Source organism: Condylura cristata, unplaced genomic scaffold (assembly GCF_000260355.1).
Source record: "Condylura cristata isolate star-nosed mole 26May11 unplaced genomic scaffold, ConCri1.0 scaffold00033, whole genome shotgun sequence".
Classification (NCBI taxonomy): Eukaryota; Metazoa; Chordata; class Mammalia; order Eulipotyphla; family Talpidae; genus Condylura; species Condylura cristata.
Window position 1 is genome coordinate 13943809 of NW_004567134.1, and position 5666 is coordinate 13949474.

Genomic DNA, 5666 nt, shown 5'->3' on the forward strand with positions numbered 1-5666 from the left:
TGTAGGGGAGCAAAAATTGCCACTTCCAAATAGTTCTTGTTGGCAAAAGGCTTATTTCTTATGGAAGGGCTCTAAAGGCTGGGTGGGGGTGACCCTTTGTAAAAGAAGTTTTTCCCAGGCCCTCCCTGGTGGCGCAGCTGGTAACCGCTCCGGCTTCACCAGAGACAGTGGGGAGCAGAACAGGCAGATTGACAAACTACACTGCTGAGGGGAGCAGCGGGCGGGTCAGGAGAGGTCTGCCGGGCCATGTGGGTCAGCTCCCTGGCCGGGGATTGAACTCGTGCAGCAGTAGCTTCGGAGAGCTTCGTAATGTGATGCTTTAACCCATTGAGCCACCAGGGAGAGTCCAATAAATAAATCTTAAAAAAAAAAGTTTTCCCCTTGAGGTTTACCGGGGCTCACCAGCCTGGGGCGCCTGACGCCTTCCTCTTCTCCATGGAGAAGGCAGAGCTGGTGCTCTCCGGGTTTGCCCTATCCTGCCCCACCCTTTAGTCTCAGCTGCCTTATTTCTGTGGCCTCTGAAACCTCACGCCAGTTTCACTGGGTCTCTCCCATGTACCCAGGGGTCGTGTTATTTTTAAACTTCCTCTGGGCTTTTCCCCTTTATCAGTCAGTCTGGTGCCTGTTGGATTAATTGTCAGCTTGGCACTGAGAAGGGCACAGCACGATTTCCTTTGCGCCCCAACAGTGTGGTAGTATTCTGTTGGCATTCAGGATGTCTTGGTCCTCATGCTAAAAGGAGGCACCCCAATTTGGGGACAGAGTTCCACAGAACTGTAGCAACAAGCTTTTACTAAAAAACATTTCCTGGGGAACAATGTGGGCTTTTCCTCCGCCCTTGGTAGAGGAATACAAATGAAAACAGACCTTCAAAAAAAAAGGGACTTGGAGGAACAGATAAATAAAGTTTATTCACTCTATGAAAAAGAGGAAAGAAAAACAAGACACTCCCTCCAAACCTGCCAGCAGCGCTAGGGAGGCCTTTCCTCCCTCTGGCTCTCCAGTGGAAGGTGTTGAGTAGGGTGAGGAGCTACGCAGCAGGGGGGTGGGGGATGAGGGGTGGGGGGGAGGTGTGTCTCCCTGTCCAGCGGTCTGGGGGAGCTCTGCCTGCAGGTGTGTTTGTGTTGTGCAGAGTTTTATACATTTGAACCAATATTTCTTCAATGTGGCTTTTTGTTTTTAACCTGCATCTGGCCATCTGGTTTCTTAGGGTGCCCTGGGATGTTGTTGCAAGCCCTGGGCTGCCAGCCCACTGGTGACCATCAGGGGTGCTGGGGAGCAGCACCCCCACCCGGTACCTCATAGCTGCTTCCTTAGTTGGGCCCCTGTCAAGCTCTGGAACCGAGGGTGGGCGGGTGCTGCAGATAGAGAATTCCTGCTCCTGGGCCCCCCCCCCCCCCCAGCCTCAGGCACGCCAGTGCTGCAGGCTTTACACTGACTTTCACCAAAGCAGGGCAGTTCCTAGTAGGGCAGAGGAGATCCAAGGTGCCCCCCGTAACAGAGTGGCCCCTAGAAAAAGGAAGGTTCCAGGTTCCCTGCTCCACCCAGGGGAGATAGGTAACTTTGAGGTGCTAGATTTGGAAACTATATTTATCTTGTCTGTATTGCACCCTAATTGTATTAAAGTTACTTTCCTTTAAGGGTCTTACCTGTTTATCTTGATGCGGCAGATGGCAGAACCTATTTAGAGCAGGCAGGTTGGGGGTTTGGGGTATCCCTGTATTATCCCCGTACTGCTCCCCCAGGAGTGCACGGCTCCCCCACACCTCTTTGGGGTGCTCACCCTCCAAGGCACCTCTTGGCAGTAGCTTCTCCAGGCAGGGGTGTATGTGCCTTCCTGAACTCTGTAGAAGGTTCCTGTGGAGCAGAACAGTGGCCCCCATGATCCCCATGACCCCTGCCTAAAGCCGGCAGCCTGAGGCCTGGAGTGTTGTCAGTATAGTTTTTACTTAGGCCTCAGCTGATGGAGGCACAAGGCTGGGTACCCACTTGCTAGTCTCATGGCAGGACACCCCCCAGGCCGTATCCCGCCCCCTCCTGAGTTGACTCCAGAGGATTTTATCTTTCTCTGAACAGGTATTAACTTCTCACCTCTCCTTTTTTTTTTTTAATAAAAAATTTATTTATGTATGCAAACAAGAGCTAGGGTGTTGGCCAGAGGTGCAGTGGGGCAGGGTTGGGGGTGGGGGAGCAGCACAGGCAGATCTACTGAAATACACTATTGAGGGGCAAGGTGGCCCGGTCAGGAGAGGTCTGTGCCATGTGGGTCAGCTCCCTGGCCAGGGATGGAGCTCGTGCTGCAGTGGCTGCAGACACCTTCATAGTGCTGAGACTTAACCCCTGCACCACCAGGGAGGCCCTCTCACCCTTCTGGTCTTTCATTTCCCCCAGGACGGGCTCTGCCCCAGTACCATCACCACCAACCAGCTCCCCTCCTAGAGGAAGGGGTAGCCTCACCGGAATCTAGTCTAAATGCTCCTGCCCTGTCGGAGGTCTCTGGGGGGGACCTGCGATTCTGCATTTCTAATCCCCCCACCTGCTGGTTGAAGGATGCTCAGGAGGAAAGGCGTCAACTCACACCTGTGGGCATCTGCGGCCTCTTGGGAGCCTGGCCCTGTGCCTTGTGAGCCTCAACTCCCTTACCATCACAAAAGAGGTCGTTAGCTCTATTTTGCATGTAAAACAAAAGTTGAGGCCCCAGAGAGAGCAGGTAACTTGCCCAAGGTCACACAGCTGGGAGCTGGCCCAGCCTGGGCCAGCGCCACTTTGGAAAGGATGCTGTAGGGAAGCCCTTTTTACTCCAGTGTCTGTGGTCCAAAAGCCACAGGAGTCTTTTCAAGGCAGCCAAGTGGGATATAAATCAGGGGAGCCCTGGGCCAACCAGGCCAGCACTGACAGCAGGGTGGCTCCAGGCGGTGTGTCGGGCCCAGGCTGCTGGGATGGCAGCCTGGTGGGGGCCCAGGCGACTCCCAGAACGCCAGGCAGACCCCGCCAGGGCCTGCAGGGTCCCCAGGAGGGTCCGTGTCACTCCTAAACGACCACCTCCTTGTTCGTTAGAGGTGAATCCCAGCCCAGGCGAGGGGCAGCAGTGGGCTGGGCAGGGCCGTATCTGCTGCTTTTTTGCTTGAAGACTGCTTCCTCGTCTACCTCAGGCATCTGGGAGCCTGCCTTGAGGCCACGAGCCCCTGCCTGGTCGGTCTCTAGCTTGGCTCTGAGCTTCTGAGCTCCTGACCTCTGCAACTGGGAAGAGCAGAACAGGCCGCATTCTAGATGGTCAAAATGCGGCCCCTGGGGGGTGCAGTGTGGGATCACCTGGGAGTGTTCGAATGAGGAATCGGCTGACTCAGATGGGGTGGGGCCCTGCAGCAGTTCTGCCGCTGCTTAACTTTGAGAAGGGCCAATGTCTCCATCTCCGGCCACAGGCCTGGGGGTGGGGGAGGGTCAGCCCTAAGATTTGCAACAAGCAGGGGTGGGTAGCTAGTGCACCAGGCTCCCAGGGGAGCCTCACTGCCTTTCACCTGCACCCTCTGTTCTGGTGGCTTGAATGTTAGAGAGAGGGTACACGCATAAAATTACCCAGCAAATTCAAGGCAGGGTGTCAAGCAATGTGTATTTCTAAAGAGGTGTGTAAAGCGGAAGAAATCAATGGGTTGTAGCAATTCTGTCTGTTTACAACCTTAGGAATACAAAAGAATATCTACTTCTTTAACTAAAAGGCCCAGGGTCATACTTCCAGCTTGGGTGCTAAGAGAGGCCATCATGGCCTTCCTCTGTTGGTCTGTTCTTCTTGGGGTCACAGCACCAGATGTATCTCCTCCCAGATGTATCTCCTCCTGCTGAGGGAGGGAAGTAGAGAAAACCTAAAGGAGGTATCACAGGATTAGAACCTGCCTCGCAGGAGGTGGGGCAGAGGGCTACTACCATGACCATCAGCCCCGCTCTGGCAGTCAGACCCTGAGCTCCAGTGCCTTATTATCTCGAGGCGGGAGGCCCAAGCAAGTGTCAGGCTGCAGTAAGGGTGTCTGCAGCACAGGCCTGAGGGTGAAGAGAGAGACCGGGCCCATTGCGGAATCAGTGAAATCTGGGTCCTGTCCGGAGTCCACAGCCATCCAGAATCAGCAGCGAACAGGCCACTCCATGAAGGAGCGAGCCCCCCAGAGAGAAGGGGGCTGATACAGAGCAGGCCTTCTCAGTCCCCTTAACATTGCGCTTGCCACTGAGCACAGCCTTCGTCTCCCTTCGTCCCTCTTCTTGCTGGAGTCCTGCCTACTGAGGTATACGTTCTACTGTTCACACCTGTTCCAGACATTACTAATCCATCCCAGTTTCTCAGAGCTCAGCGTCATGACAACCTGGAAGATGAATCCTTGATGGCTTCTCTGTCCCTGTTGCCTTTTGGGGGTTCCAGGCGCCTTCAGAGCTTTTGTGTTCTTAGCTGTGTCCCCAGTGACCAGAACAGGGCCTGGCACGTTGTAGATACTCAGGAAAGGAGCCTCAGCCTGTGTTGCGGGCTCCAAGGTGAGCTTGTTGAGCTTAGGAGCCCTAACATGGCAATGGGGTGGTCTAATATGGGGGACAGGGAGCTCTGGAGGAAGTTTCTGTGACAGAGCCTTAGCAACGATGGAGAGAGAAAGGATGATGTGTCCCGCCCCTTAAGCCTGGCTCCCTCGATTCTCTCCGAACCCCACTTACCCTCTACATGGGTCCCGTTTTCTGGTTTTATCTTCAGGATTAACGGGGCGCACTTCCCGCTTAAGCCCTGCGGGTGGAATGAGACCAGGTGCCCAGCCCCACGTGCATTATTCCGCAAACTGAGTTTCAGCAGACAGGAGGACGCATTCTGTTCAAAGCCAGAAATGCTGGGGTCACGCAAGTCAGGATGACGACTCAGCCAAGTTGAGCAGATTTGCTTGGGGTGATGATCCTCAGCCTATAACTAGCTGATGAGCATCATGTTCCCCACGAGTCAGCACCCCCAGCCCCCAGCCTCCCTCAGGCTGAATGTCGATCCCCAGCATGTGCCCAGCTGGAGGCAGTAGGCACAGGCCCGGTGCGGGACTGAGCCGGCAGCGCCACTAGGAGTGTGAACCCTTGGGTGCGGCCGGGGAGCTGGCTCACCTGCAGTCTGGGAGAGGTGTGTATGCACGTGTGGACCCAGGTCTGTGTGCCCCTGGGCCTGAGCTTCCCAATTTTCCCGTCCTGTCCCTGCTGTGCCGGTGGGGCCTGCCAGCATGCGTGCTGGGCTCCCGGCGACATAGGGAAAGTCCTGTAGTCACAACCTGATCTGTCTTCTCTTTCTCTTCCTCTTTCAAAACAGGTCCAGAACAACCGCCGTTGCTGAGGAAGCCCCAAAAAGTAAGTGACGTAGCTTGTACGTGTCTCGGCCTGTGTGGTGGAGACCCGAGGTCGAGGGCGGAGGCGAGCTCAGTGTCTTCTCCAAGCTCAGCGGGGAGACGACAGCCCGGGCCCCACCCAGGACCTAGTCCCCACGACACCCTGGGCGACACATTATTGGCTGGCGTGGCCACCTGTGCCTACCTGTGCCAGGTCGGGATGCAGCCTGCAGATGGCCCTTTGGAGCCCTTCCTGGATCCCATCCTGGGCTGCCACTGAGCACCGAGGGGCCTGGCTGACCTGAGTTCTGAGCACGGGGGTCAGACGTCTGC

At 55.7% G+C, this 5666-nt stretch overlaps 1 protein-coding gene across 1 annotated transcript in view; it reads left to right on the top strand.

Moving 5' to 3' along the window:
• The first annotated feature begins 5320 nt into the window (after nucleotides 1-5320).
• The window catches only part of SLC6A6 (solute carrier family 6 (neurotransmitter transporter), member 6), a 52011-nt gene continuing 51665 nt past the window's right edge, over nucleotides 5321-5666 (top strand). Inside the window, exon 1 of the mRNA XM_004692354.2 lies at nucleotides 5321-5355. The gene's annotated coding sequence lies outside the window, so the exon portion shown is untranslated. The remainder of the gene's footprint in view (nucleotides 5356-5666) is intronic.